General features: G+C 39.7%; 1 protein-coding gene across 3 annotated transcripts in view; it reads right to left on the reverse strand.

Moving 5' to 3' along the window:
* The window catches only part of fam53b (family with sequence similarity 53 member B), a 124,151-nt gene that overhangs the window by 93,850 nt on the left and 14,535 nt on the right, over window positions 1-15,766 (reverse strand). For 2 of the 3 annotated variants that reach the window (XM_043712642.2, XM_043712641.2), the window contains exon 3: window positions 1,085-1,213. The exons of the other annotated variant lie outside the window; for it this stretch is intronic. The gene's annotated coding sequence lies outside the window, so the exon portion shown is untranslated. The remainder of the gene's footprint in view (window positions 1-1,084; window positions 1,214-15,766) is intronic. 3 annotated transcript variants of the gene reach the window in all.

Raw genomic sequence — 15,766 nt, forward strand, 5'->3', positions numbered from 1 at the left:
CAAGCAACACTTTGATTTTAAACTGTCATCTTCATTTTCATCTTCTTCTATGGCCTCCCCATCCCCATCCCTCAACCTCTCCAGTGCCGTGACCCTCAGATACCTACACATCTCCAACTGTGGCCTTTTGTGCATTTCAAATTTTAAATGTCCCACCATTGGTGGCCAGGCCTTCTGTTGCCACGACCTCAGGATCTGGAATTCCCTCTTTATATCTCTTCACTTCTCTGCTTCACTTGTTTTCTTTAAGATATTTCTTAAACCAACTTTCAACCAAACCTCCTCTAATATCTACTCAAGGCTAGGTTATGATATCATGTTTTTAAATCATTCTGTGAAGAATCTGGGTGCATTTTGTGAGGAAGGTAGTATACAAATGTAGGTTGTTGTTTTGGGATTATACACTGAAGCAGAGGAATGAATTGCCTACTGAAAATATTACTGAACCTCAGTGATGAACTGCTGCTTGATTCAACTTATAGCAAACTTGTTAAGACATTATTAGGCATTTGAGTTTTGATGTATAAAGATTACTCACCATGTACACAATTTTATCAAAAGAAAGATCATTCAAACTCATGAAATTGAGCATCATGCTTGTTACTTACATCACATGTAGATACCAAATCACTGTTTACACTTTAAGTAAATACACAACTTTTGAACTGAAATTCTACATTAAACAGATGCTAATAGATTTTGTTGTTCATTTTCAGTTCCAAATGTGCAATAAAAAGGGTTAAGTTTTCTGGCAGGGTGTGTTAACAGTGTCAAATGCAATTTGATTCACCAATTAAGAAGGATTACCTTCCACGTAAACCAAGCCATTTTCAAGAAAACTTGGGACTTCATACTTCACCTACTCATTATTGGATTGGCCAGTTTTGTTTGAAAGTGAAAAGAAACACACGTGGTGCTTTCTAGCCAATCACTAACTAAATAAACAGAAAGGCCTGAAGTGTTTTTAAAAAAACTCCTTCTGCCTTCATATGAAAGCACCCAGCTTTCCACCAGAGGTTAAATCAGTCTGTTTGTATATTCATGCAGATTTGAAGGAATTCCAGGAAAAACATGCTTCTCGTACCTCTACTGGGATTCTGTGCCTTGCTAGAATAAGATCTCATTTTTCAATCATTAAGTACTAGGATTCTTCACTGCAAAGCCACATTATTTGGATACGTGATAGACACAACGGATGCCAGAACTGAAGAATCTGTACATAAATTGAAGCAAAAAGGAAAGATTTTGACTTAGGAGCAAGATTCTCGAAACACTCTTTCCTTTAGCACACGGTCTTCCTGCTGGAAACCTCTAATGATTTAGTACAATGCTCAGGCAACAGCAGCCATTGGTGATACCCATGCACTGGTAAATGTAACTATGGCAGATCAAACAGACAAATTATAAAACACTCAATAGGATGAAAATCTCTTAGAGTTCTCCCCTCACCCACTCCGTGAAAGGCAGTCAGCATCACTGAGAGGAACGAGGCAGGTACGATGATGTAGACAGACCCAGTAGCAGATCTGTGTGGGATGTGGGAGCAGTGGCAGCGAGCTTAAAAGGAGCAATAAATACGGAGATGCCCTGAAGCGGACTAGACAGGCCGGGGTCCATCTGTGTTGGACTCAGAAGCAGTGTGAATGGAGAGGTCCCAGAAACAAACTAGCAATGGAACTGCTTCAACAAAATTAAAGTGATAGGACAGCAGGGAGGTAATTGGTGGCCTTGGCTCTTGTGACTAGATATTGATTTAAGTTAAGGCTATAAGTACAGCTTAAAACCTTTACAGAGATAATTAATATTTTAAAACTTTAAGTACACAAATAAGATTTTTCTCGACTATACTCAAGTAGACAGAAGTGGGTACTGCAGATGCTGGAGATTACAGTCAAGATTAGAGTGGTGCTGGAAAAGCACAGCAGGTCAGGCAGCATCCGAGAAGCAGGAAATTCCTGATTAAGGGTTTTTACCCAAAACAGCGATTTTCCTGCTCCTCAGATGCTGCCTGACCTGCTGTGCTTTTCCAGCACCACTCTGATCAAAACTCTGGTTTCCAGCATCTGCAGTCCTCACTTTTGCCTCTATATCTGAGGAGGCCAAGCTTAAGATTTGCATATCCTGCACTCTGTAGAAACTCCTAGATGCTCCTGGTAGTCTAAATGGTCACATGTACAGGAGGTGTCTTCAGATGGAGCAACTCAAGCTCAGGATTTTGGAACCTGAGCAACAGCTCAGGGCATTGCTGTACATTCACGAGGTTTGTGCATAACATGCTTGAGGACATGGTCACCTTGCAGCTTAGGGTAGTAGTCACCAACAATCTGCTTTTCTGCTTCAGGAATGCTGTGTGGGAAAAGCTGACATACAATTAGAAATAAAAGCATGAGAAAGTGATGCTGGAAAGCAGAGGAAACATAAGTTTGATAAGAAAGCAGGGAGTTCAGCAAACAGAATGAAGATCAAGACAGGCAAGCTAAAGGCACAGAAAGTTATAATAGCATACTGCTATGTGGCTATGACAGAGACTCAGCTGAAAGATGGGCAAGACTGACAGCTTAACTTTCCTGGTGCAATGAGAGAGTGTGTGGGACAAAAATGGGTGTTTGCAATATTGATCAAGGAATTAATTGTAGCGGTAAGGAAGGATTATATTTTTGACAAAGGGTCAGTTAGACTCAAAACATCAACTCTTTTCTCTCCTTACAGATGCTGGCAGACTTGCTGAGATTTTCCAGCATTTTCTCTTTTTAGGTTTCAGATTCCAGCATCCGCAGTAATTTGCTTTTATTAAGATTCATATCTTGGTAGGATCATCACTTTAGGATATGTAGATAGAAGTAAAATGCACAAAGGACCAAAAGCACTGTTGCATGTGTACTATAGGCTACTCTTCAGAGGGTCGGTATGGGCTCAGTGGATCGAATGGCCTGCTTTCATGCTGTAGAGATTCTAATACTCACTGGGATAGTTTGTGTGAAAGGTAGGGAAAGAGTAGAAGTTTCATCCAGGAAAAAGCATTTTTTTAAGCTAGTAAGTAGAAAGCCCAACAAGGGAAGGGGCAAATTTGGGCCTTGTATTTGGAAATGAGCCTGAGCAGGTGGAAAGTGCACTAATAGGGGAGCTTTTGGGAGAGTGACCATAACTCAGTTAGATTTAGGAATAAGATAATCGATTGCTGGAAATAAAAGTTCCAAACTGGAGAGAGGCTAATTTTTCTGAAGATGAGAAACAATTTGGCCTGATTGGACCAGGAGCAGCTACCGGGCACAGACAAAACTGTGGTAGAGTGGGAGACATTTGAGGAAGAAACAGTGAGAGTACAAGGCATTATATTTCCATAAAGATAATGATAAAAGACAAAGACTAGATAAACTGGATGCCAAGGGACGTAAGGGTTAGGAGAAAAAAAACTGAAGCATATGGCAAATACTGAGGGCTCGACACAGCAGAGTCTATAGGAGGTTAAAACGTGTGGAGTGAGAGGGATGAATAAAAAAGAAAATTAGGAAAGCTAAGAGACTGCAGTAGTAAGTAGAATAAAGGAAAATTAATGAGGCTTTTTAAACACATAAAAGGGGAGAACAAGGCCCACTTGGCAGCACAGTCGCTCAGTGGTTATCACTATTGCCTGATAGGACCAGGGACCTGGGTTCGATTCCAGCCTCGGGTGACTGTCTATGTGGAGTTTGAACAAACTCCGTGTCTGTGTGGGTTTCCACTCAGTCCAAAATGTGTAGGTTAGGTGGATTGGCCATGCAAATTTGCCCCATAGTGTCCAGAGATCTGCAAGCTAAGTGCTGGTGGGTTAGCTATGGTAAATGCGGGATTACAGGAATAAGGTGGGATGCTGTTCGGAAGGTTGGTTCAGTCTTGATGGGCTGAATGGCCTGTACCTGCACTGTAAGGATCCCATGATTCTAAAGGTAACCAGTGTTTGGACCCAGAAGAAGTGGGCACGGTCCTCAATTAACACTTTGCATCAGTCTTCACAATGGAAAAGGACGGCACTAGTACAGGTGTATGCAGAGGACAGTGAAACGTTAACTAACAGTGGAACTAACAGGTTTAGCAGCCTTAAAATGTGGATGTGCCCAAAGCTTGAATGAAATCTATTCTAGGTTGTTGAGGGAAGCAAAGGAGCAGATATCAGAGTAATTTTAAAATCCTCTCCGCTCATAGGTGAGGTGTCAGTGGACTGGAGGACCTCTGAGACTGTCTCATTGTTAAAAGGAAAGGCACCAAGAAAATACAGGCCAGTCAATCTAACCTCCAATGTGGGAAAGTTATGAGAAGAATCCCGAGACACAGAACATATTTGCACCTGAAGAGATACAGATTATTCATGGAGAGTGAGCCTGGAATTTGTTTTAGATTAGATTACATTACAGTGTGGAAACAGGCCCTTCGGCCCAACAAGTCCACACCACCCCGCCAAAGCGTAACCCACCCATACCCCTACACTTACCCCTTACCTAACACTACGGGCAATTTAGCATGGCCAATCCACCTGACCTGCACATCTTTGGACTGTGGGAGGAAACCGGAGCACCCGGAGGAAACCCACGCAGACACGGGGAGAACGTGCAAACTCCACAGTCAGTCGCCTGAGGCGGGAAATGAACCCAGGTCTCTGACGCTGTGAGGCAGCAGTGCTAACCACTGTGCCACCGTGCCGCCCACCATTTGTGAAGGGAATGTCTCGTTTGAAAGATTTGATTGAATTATTTGAGGTGGTAACCAGTAGTGTTGATGAGGATAATGCATTTGATGTGGTCTACGTGGATTTTAGCAAGGGTTTTTAATAATGGCCCTCATGTCAGACTAGTCAAGAAATAAGACTCCTTTCGATCCAAGGCAAAGTGGCATGCTGGATCCAAAATTGACTGACAGGCAGATGGTAGAGAAATGTTTCTGTCACTGGAATTCTGTTTCCAGTGAGGTTTCACACAGCTCAGTCCTGAGGCCTTTGCTATGGCGAAATTGTATGACTTTGGACTTCATTGTAAGGAATAGGATCAAGAAGTTCACAGATGGCATGAAAACTGTTGGGTTCTTAAGCAGGTGTGAGGATAGCCATAAACTGGTGGAAGTTATGAATGGACTCAGGTGGGCACAGCAGTGAAAAAAAGAATTCAACTCTGAAAACTGTGAGGGAGTTGTGATGGGTGAGGGGAGACATGTTACAGATATATATATCTGTATTTTTATCTCAATTTTATATCCTAAAATTGAGATGTTTTATATATATATATATATATATATATATAAAATTTAGGTGTTTTTTAATATAAAAAATTGAGGTTTTTTATATATATAATACCTCAAAAAAAACACCTCAAATATATATATAGTTATATTTTTTTTTGAGGTATTATATATAATACCTCAAAAAATATATATATAACTATATATATATATTTGAGGTGTTTTTTTTTTGAGGTATTATATATATAAAAACACCTCAATTTTTTATATATAAATATATAAAAAACACCTCTCTATATATAAATATATATTTAAAAAATATATATATATACTGGAGGTGTTTTGGTCAGCTGGATAGGAAGACACTTTTTCTGTTAGTAGAGAGGTCATAACCAAGGGCACAAATTTAAAGTAAGAAGTGGAAGGCAAAGAGAAGAGTTGAGGAGAAATTTCTTCTCCTAGCAGATGCTGGGAGTCTGGACCACACTGCCTGAAATGTTAGTTAAACATAGAAAATAGGAAAAGTGTCAGCTATTCAGCCCTTCGTGCCTGATCTACCGTCCAATTTGACCATGGCTGATCATCCAGCTCAGTACCTTATTCCCACTTTCTCCCCATACACTTTGATACCTTTAGCCCAAAAGGACTATAACTAATCTCCTTCTTGAAAACATTCAATGTTTTGGCCTCAATGGTTTTCTGTGGCAGAGAGTTCCACAGGCTCCTCATTCTCTAGGCGAAGAAATTTCTCCTCATCTCAGTCCTAAATGACCTACTCATATCCACAGAATGCGACCCCCGGTTCTGAAATAGGATTAGTGTAATCAGATTATTGACGACCAGCACAAAAACATTGGCCAAATGGCCTCCTTTTGTGCTATAAACATTTTTGAGTCTAAGTGCAGAAAAAGACCCTGGAGGAATGCCAGTCAAATGAATAAGGTATTCTCTGGTTAGTGCAGAACCGAAGAACCTAATATAAAATATTAAGTGGAGAGCAACAGGTATAGAGAGATAACCAGGGGCTTATTTCCACTGGGAGAATCACATTACTAAGCACACAATTTTGCATTGGTAATGGGGTGAACGTCACATATCTACAGGACATCATTCAGTTTTTACTTGTATGGAGGCATTACATACCATCTCATAATAAACTTAAGTCCAACTGTACTAGATTCACTGAAGTTAGCCATTCTGGGTTAGAGATCCTAGGTGATGGCGATGATATAGTTGAACCATGATCTTCTTGAATGGTGGAACAGACGCGGAGGGTGAAATAGGCTATTCCTGTAGCTATGATCCAACAATCTCTAATGGGAATCTCTCTCTTTTTCCAACAAGAAATACAGATGGACCTTGGGAAACTCTTATTGAGCTATATACATAACTTTTCCCCTTTATGCCTTCCTAGGTATGGTTCATTAGGTTTTGGAAATAACTACTCCAGAGTTTCCCTAACACAAAGGGAGTTGGATGCCTAACTTGGTTAAATACCAATTCAGGGCATAAGAGTGAATGAAATGTTTACTTCAAGACATTTTTGTTCTTATCTATTCACCCCACAGGAACTGGTGCTACAATGGTGTCTGTAATGCATTAGATAATTTATTACAATACCAATTGCAAATTTTATCCTTAATATGTGCCCTATCGAGAGACTGAAAATTAGTTATTAAACCAATCAATCATTCAGGTTTGGAGTTCAGAATTTACTCAAATCAGTCAAGCAGAATCACAAAACTGTTGTGGCACAGAAGGTAGCCTGAACAGGTTATATTACCTTGTGCCAATCTCCTGCATTTTCAACGTATTCCTACACACTATAATCATCAGAGGTTGGTTAGCTCAGTTGGCTGGATGGTTGGTTTGTGATGCAGAATGATGCCACCAGTGTGGGTTCAATTCCTGCACCAAGTGAGGGTACCATGAAAAATTCAAACCTCTCCCCTTACCTGTTGCATGGTGACCCTCAGGTTAAACCAGTTATCTCTCCGTCCAATAGCAAAGCAGCCCGATAGTCTAGGAAAATTATTATGACTTTTCCTTTATCTTTTATACTAGATTTCAGCACAGGAGATGGCCACTCAGCCTACTTTGTCTATGCCAGTGCTAAATCCAGTTGAATCTTTTTTTTGGCTGTTTTATACCCATATCTTTTAATATTTCTGCCCTCCTCAAAGAAGTTTTCTGATTCCTTATTGAATTCTGCAATTCGTATGGCCTGGTCACTAGTCACTCTTACCATATAAAGATTTTTCCTCCTTGTTGTGCTTTTAATGCTGATGCAAAAGATTTCAATTTTCATTAGTTCTCCACCTCACTGATGGGTTGGTGTGAGCTAAGACTTAAACTACCAGGTTGAGGTAATTTCTCTCACCTTTAAAAGAAAATAACTTGACAGAGGAGTTTCTTGCAAAACCCATGCAAGTGGCTAATTACCATTCCAAAGTGGGACCTGGTCATATCATTGGTGCTGTGAATCATATTTAACAAAACCAAGGTTTGGGTGCAAGTAGAGGAGGGAGGCCAGAGCTACAAGCATCTTGACAATTGGTCTGAGAAGACAATCTCATGGAAAGTGATCTTGTCAGTACACAGAGCCAGGAGAAGGAGAAAATGTTCAACTAAGGTGTCTCAAAAAAGCCTTTGACCTTCCCTAAGTACCCCAACTGATTGCGGACATCCCCTCCTTTCCAACAGCTAATGCCCCACCCATCCCAAAAGAGCTGTGCTTCACCCTTCTCAAGTTCCAACCTCTCCCATTCAACTGCCAAAAGCTATCCTAAAGGGTTCCCAGCTCGAGCCTCCCTATTTTAGTCATCAGTCATGCCTATGAGGCAGACTTTATATTTGAACAGCTTTTGGTAGTGAAGCTACAATATGTTAACAAGTTTGAAGATTTCTAGCTTCTTAGCTTTGGTGGGTTAATTGCAATCTTTGACCTTGCCTGCACATTCTTCACTGCTTGGTAGTAAAATGTCTTATTCCCAAGTTATTTAGAAGAAATCATTTTAAGCTTTTGACATTCTCAATTTTTTGACCACTGGCATTATACATAACAATATTTATACATCCTACATTGTATGTATATATTGTGTATTATATCACCCTTCATGAATACAAACTTAGTTTTTCAAACTTTTGTAACACCTCGTCCCTAATATCATTCCATATACCGGTCTTCTAGTTTTGCTAGACCTTCAACATGCCATGTGCAAAGGAGTACCTAAAGCTTCATGGAGCACTCCAACTGATGCAAGCTCATTATACCCTTATATAAAACTCAGACCTTAATGTGGCTTTTTTATAGCTGCTGCTGCAGTTCTATATTGTAAGGTCAATGTATCTGGACTCTCTCAATCACTCATTCTTTCCCTCCACAATACTGAAAACGTTACTGTTTAGATTGATGTTCTATTCTCATTGTTGCTGTTCTAAACATTGAGTGCTTTCACTCCTAACAGTCGATGTCCTCGAACAGTCATCCTCAATCTTCCACCGCCCCCCCAACTTAGCTTGCACAATCTGATATTCCATTTCCAAGTTATACATAAACATAACTCAAATTGTGCAAAACGAAAGGAGGCCATTAACTGGATCTTGTCAATTAAAGAATTATAATTTACCTCTACTGGCATGCATTCTACCTTGCATCTATTCATGATTTCACGATACTTTCAACAAGTTTCAAGTCTCTCTCATACAATTTAAAAGTAGCCTTTGCAAACAAATACAAATTAATCTTTCCAGAGATGTCTTTTGGCTTCTAAAATTCAAACGAATGAGTTTTATAAGAATGGATTTAAGCTCAATTTCAAAAGTTATTTTCTCTGCTACCAAGTCATTATTGTCATTGTTTCTTTGGTAAATGAAATTGCCTAGAAACACACAAAGGCAATACTTAATTGGGTTATAAATTCCACAGCTTCCAGGGTTTAAAATCCTATTTCCTTGTTATCATAGGCTAATGAAAAATGTTCACTAGTATCAGTCTGAATTGACAAGTAGGTAGGAAATCTATTATTCATTGCATCTAAAATGTCTAAGACACAAGCATGGGGTTGTTTGACCTCAGTGATGCAGCTTGAAGTAAAGCTGAGATTCAATGAATAAGAGTCTCCTTTATCTGGAAAAGAACTATGCAAGATCAGTTTAAGCATTTGCAACTAAACTTCCCTGGAGGCAGACATTGTCAACAGCACAAAGCTGATCATCTCAAATCAACCAAGTCCATAAAATGTCTGGTGTGGTGCATGGAAAACACTGCACTGCTGCAAACTGTGCTGCTCTTCAGAGGTGGAGGCTTAGTTCCAATGTGCAAGTAGAAAACAGTCACAGAGACCTGGCCTGGTAGTGCTTAATTTGGGCACTGGCTGAATTCCCAGTGCAATGATCATCTGGATGATGGTTAAAAATTAGAAGTTTTTTGCAGCACAGCTCTAGACTGTCCAATAATCTCAGCTGGAGGAGGCCACAATGGGATATACCTGACTATAACTTGCTTTTGATTTAGGATGCAGAGTATTTTGCTAACTTGGCTTTCATAGAAAAGTTGGAATCCAGTCAAAACTTTACTCTAAATCTTTAAATTTTTTTTTTCATGGATTGTATCAGTATATTTGTGGGTGGCACAGTGATTAGCACTGCTGCCAGACAGCGCCAGAGACCCGGGTTCAATTCCCGCCTCAGGCGACTGACTGTGTGGAGTTTGCACATTCTCCCCGTGTCTGCGTGGGTTTCCTCCAGGTGTTCCGGTTTCCTCCCACAGTTCAAAGATGTGCAGGTCAAGTGAATTGGCCATGCTAAATTGCCTGTAGTGTAGGGGTATGGGTGGGTTGCGCTTCGGCGGGTCGGTGTGGACTTGTTGGGCCGCAGGGCCTGTTTCCACACTGTAAGTAATCTAATCTAATTTTTGTTTCTGCTAATTAATATATTGCTATTTAAACCTGTTCATACAGCAATATCAATGTCGAGCTTGAGGTAACCCAGAGATTAAATTGTACTACACTATCAAGTTATATTTGGGGTCTAGTTTCATGCTGTAGTCATCCCATACATTAGATATTGTGACCTCAGAATATTTCCACTGTTTGCATGTTAAGAACAGCAGCATTTGCAGCTCTGGGTTCTCATAATCATCCTAGTCTGCTTTCATTTATTTTCTCCTTCAAGGCACAAGATCATAATGTTTAATGTCATGGTGATCAAATAGTATTTTCAACATTACAAAAAAAGTTTATCTTTTCTTCAGATACTTTTTGGAGGACGTAAGGGTACATACAGTTTGTGGGGTCTTGATTTGAAATAAAATTTCATCAGTTTCCATTTACAAAACCCCCATACAAAGTAAATACTCATGTGTATGAGGTCAGGAAGTTTAAAATTTACTTTTTTTAAAACGAAGATGTTGGTTGAAGCAGTATCAGGTTTTGAATTTACATTATCAGGTTTTCCATTATCAAGATTGATATCAGGAAGGAAATTAGCTAAGTGCATAGATAAAAGCAAATAATTGTTATTAGCTTCAGGGAGGGGGGAGTGGGGGATGATGTTGGCATTAATTGACTACATAATTATACCCTGCAAAGTTGGTGGTCACACTTCTCATTGAACTCTTCCAATTTTTGTGATGATAATGTTACTACGATAGTAACACATTTGTAAAAAAAAAAAATCAGAATTTTGACCTGCTGATCATAGACTGGCAATTTATGTCTCAAGTCAAAGCAAATGTGAATTGGAGGAGACAGTGGAGGTGATGTTCCTACCTGTCTTTTTATCTAAATGTCAAGTGATGGTATGCGAGAGCACTACTACATACTGCAAAGGAAGGTTGAACTGATTAACACAAAAATAAATTGGGCCACATTTTGCAAAAAAAAAGGTTGCCCTGACGATTTGTGTGAAAACCCAGACTGAGGGTGAATTAACAGGTTATTGGTGAATAAATGTCACTTAATAATATTGATGGCACTGCCAATAACACATTACATTGACTCACTGAAGAATGTAAGCTGAAGGGATGGCAATTAGTTGGTTTGTATTGTACAAGATATTGGTTTTGAAAGAGCTGATGTTGGAGATTGCATTAAGATCCACCTCACCTGGTAACATATAATGGTGGGATGTGGGACATTACCTCTGGGCCTCAAAAGGGGACAAGAGTGTCATCTATGTCTCCCAACTGTCTTAGTAACAATATCCAACTATTATAACTTTTCCTAACTGTAGTCATGCAACAAACTACATCTTGTCCAGAGAAACCCCTCTTCTTATTACTAGTGATTGTTCCTTGTCACTGTAAACAAAATAGGACTTTGAACCCAGTCAAGGAAAGAGGAATGCTAGCAGCATCCTTCGGGCCACAAACACTACAATTTATAGGCTCATTCCCTCTCTAGTGAATATTTGAAAGATCAAATTCAGATGTGAATTATACAATAAATACCAGGACCCTTAGGAGCATTGGCATACAGAAGGATCTGGGCCTACAGGGTCCATAGAACCCTGAAAAACTGTCCACACAGGTGAATAAAGTGGTCAAGGTGGCATACAGCACGCTTGCCTTTGTCAGCCAAGCCATCGAATATAAAGTTAAAAAAATCACAGAACACCACCTTATAGTCCAACAGGTTTATTTGGATGCACCAGCTTTCGGAGTGCTGCTCCTTCATCAGGTGATCATCAGTGCTCAGAAAGCTTGTACTTCCAAATAAACCTGTTGGACTGTAACCTGTTGTTGTGTGATTGTTAACTTTGTACACCCCAGTCCAACACTGGCTCCTCCAAATCATTGAATATAAAAGTTGGCAAGCTATGTTACAGCTGTACAAAACTTTAGTTTTGGCCACATTTAGAATATTGCATGCAGTTCTGGTTGCCACCAGGACGTGGTACTTTGGAGAGGGTGCATGGAAGGTTAACCAGGATGTTAGGCAGAAGTAGGTATTGCAGATGCTGGAGATTAATGTCAAGATTAGAGTGGCTCTGGAAAAGCGCAGCAGGTCAGACAGCATCCGAGGAGCAGGAAAAGAAATCTACGATTCGGGCAAAAGCTCTTCATCAGGAATGGCTTCCTGATGAAGGGCTTTTGCCTGCTGCCTGACCTGCTTTACCAGAATGCTGCCTGGTGTGAAGGGTGTTAGTTATGAGGACAAGTTGGATAAATGCAGACTGTTTTCACTGGAAACATAGACGTTGATAGTGGTCTACAAAATTATAAGAGGCGAAGATAAGGTGGCTAGTCAGAGGCTTTTCCCAGGGTGGAAAGGTCAACTACAAGAGAGTCAAGGTTCAAGGTGAGAGGGGGAAAATTGACAGACACATGAACGTGACGCAAACAGAAGGATAGAAACCATACATGGGCAGTAAATAGCCGGTCTAAATAAGGACTAGGATTCAGTGCAGGTTTGGTGGACCAAAGGACCTGTTCCTGTACTGTTTTGTATTGTGTAATATCACTGTGCCACTATCTTTCGAGGATCTACCTTACTGATGGGAAAGGTTATATCAATCAAATGTAGACAACATTTAACATTTAACCAAAAAATCTTTGTTTACGTTAACAATATTGAAATCTCCTGACCCCACCTGAACAAGGCCCCACCTGAACAAGGCCAAACATGCTTTAAAAGAAGTGAACCTTTCTTAAAAGGGAATTGATGGTGCAATTTTTTTTTTATTAAACAGACCGTTAAGATTCCTATTTCTCCCAAAAATGTGTGTCAGAAAAAGAATTATAGGATACTGAGAGAAGAAAATCAATTATCCTTAGTCAATATGTCTCGTGTGCACCAACAATGTCTTGAGGTCAGACTTTGAACTAGATTCCAAAGACACATATGAATATACATTGGTAACATATCCTTCAAATTTTACTTTGTATTGCATACTTGAAAACACCTTTTTAGATGACCCCTACAGTGTTCTACCTTTGAATTTGTCCTTTCCCAATGTTCTATTGAAAAAGAGCCTCTTCTCTCAGCCCTTTCTCTGCTTGTAGGTCAGAAGGAGAGAAGTACAGAATGAAGCAAGGAAGAAATGGAAGAAGAAATCAAAACCATAGACAACATAAGACAAACTTTCAGAGGAATAGAATGAGTGTGTGGAAAAGGAGGGAGACAAAGCTTGAAACAGCAAGAGCAATGAAGGAACAAGAAGAGTTAATGGCACAGAATCAATGTAAGACAGGTAAACAAATTACAGAAAGAAACACTATTATTTACGTTTGTCCAAGGTCAATGGTCAGTGCATTGGGGCTTGTTTTAAACCCAGTTCATTCTGGCACATTGCCACAATGGTGACGCAGTAAGAATTACTGAATTTTGTATTTTATCATCTAATTTTAAAATCTGGGACCTTCATTGACTGAAATGTTTTTTTTAAAAACGGAATAAACATTGCTGTGACTATTTTAAGTCAATCAGCTGACTACACAGGCTGGCCAAGCTTTGTGAAGCCAATGTGAAACAATCAATACAGCCTTCATTGCAGTTAGCATTGTTAGCAAAAGTCACTGAAACCATCAAGTCAGGCATGAAGAAACCCTCACCTCCTATTTTTGGTTTACACATGCAAGATAAGTCTCAAAAATCAAGGTGAAAGACATCACTATTATCAAACTTGGAAACAGTGAACTCAGACATTGAAATACACAAACCAGCTGCTTTTCAGGGACTACTTCTGTCAGAGCAGGGAAGATGGATTTGTGACTGTAGAATTTCAGATGCAAAGACAAAGCACCCAGTCAAAACATAAAGTGAACAGAAGCATATGAACACAGAACTTAAGTAGATCTGCAATCTTGCTACTGCTAACAGTCCAAATAATCAATTAAACATCTCTGATCTCGTGTTCAAATCTAATAACTCAAGGTCACCCAAAGGACTAGGAACTATATCCCTTCCACATATTTCTAATTCTTCCCATGTTAGGAGGTAATAAAATTACTTTTTCACTCTAGAGCACTTCACAGTTGCCGCTGTAATAATACAGTAGACATTAAGTGATTACATTTTTATTAACAAGAGGTATAGATGTGTGCTAAAAAGAACATTAATCTTTGTTGAAGCTAATGAAAGAGGGGACCTAATTCACTTCTCCTCAACTGGTTGCAACAACAATCATTGAAATCCTGAAATATTTACAGTAAGTTTTTTTTTAAACTATGTGACGATGAAATAAAAGTTTCAGCATTAATCTCTGGAGTTATCCTAAAGAAACATAGATTGAGAGATCTCTATCAAGAAATTAGGTCTCTCTGCTTATGAATATCAAAGTTATTGTTCTCCAGTTATCACGCAATATTTCATTTATATTCCATATTTTGCATTCTAGATTTTCTTTCCCCCAGCTATTAGAAGGTTGATTTTCTGGAACACTGTAATGATATTTAGCTGTCAAAATGGATCAGTGTTCAATCTTGCCTGACCAGGTATTCCCAGTAAAGGTGCAGTCTAAATGGGCACATTTAACGTAACATTAATTAGTAAAACTGAATTATTCAGAGAAGTTTCTGTAAATTATCGGTTGCTTCATAATCCCAGCTTCCCAAGTTGTCAAGATGAGCTAACAGGTCACAACTGTCAGTATTTTTCACTTCTGCCACTTTTGGATTTTTCAAATGTGACATTTAAAGGTGATTGAAGTGTAGTAGACACAAAACTACACATGTACAGAAAATATAACCTGTGGAATTACTTGTCAGTACCAATGGGATTTGTTATTTTATACCCACAAGGATATGAAGAAGAACTTGTAGTCCAGCAAGTAGGCTAGCTGTTTGTCAGGATGTCCAAGAATGTAGGGAGGCTGTGGAGAAGGTAGCACTGACAGGGAATACTTGCAGACACAGAGATGGGTTCAAGTGCGTATACCTCAATACAAGGAGTATCAGAAATAAGGTGGGTGAACTTAAGGCGTGGATCGGTACCTGGGACTACGATGTTGTGGCCATCACGGAAACGTGGATAGAAGAGGGACAGGAATGGTTGTTGGAGGTTCCTGGTTACAGATGTTTCAGTAAGATTAGGGAGGGTCGTAAAAAAGGAGGGGGGGGTGGCGTTGCTAATTAGAAATGGTATAATGGCTGCAGAAAGGCAGTTCGAGGGGGATCTGCCTTTGGAGGTAGTATGGGCTGAAGTCAGAAATAGGAAAGGTGCAGTCACCTTGTTGGGTGTTTACTATAGGCCCCCCAATAGCAGCAGAGATATGGAGAAACAGATTGGGAAACAGATTGGGAAACAGATTTTGGAAAGGTGCAGAAGCCACAGAGTAGTAGTCATGGGCGATTTCAACTTCCCAAATATTGATTGGAAGCTCTTTAGATCAAGTAGATTGGATGGGGCGGTGTTTGTGCAGTGTGTCCAGGAAGCTTTTCTAACTCAGTATGTAGATTGTCCGACCAGAGGGGAGGCCATTTTGGATTTGGTAACGAACTGGGACAAGTGATGGGCTTGTTAGTGGGTGAACATTTTGGTGATGGTGACCACAATTCTGTGACTTTCACCTTGATTATGGAGAGAGATAGATGCGTGCAACAGGGTAGGTTTTACAA

Source organism: Chiloscyllium plagiosum, unplaced genomic scaffold, assembly GCF_037043375.1.
Source record: "Chiloscyllium plagiosum isolate Xiang-an unplaced genomic scaffold, Cpla_swu_hap1 HiC_scaffold_22, whole genome shotgun sequence".
NCBI classification, from domain to species: domain Eukaryota; kingdom Metazoa; phylum Chordata; class Chondrichthyes; order Orectolobiformes; family Hemiscylliidae; genus Chiloscyllium; species Chiloscyllium plagiosum.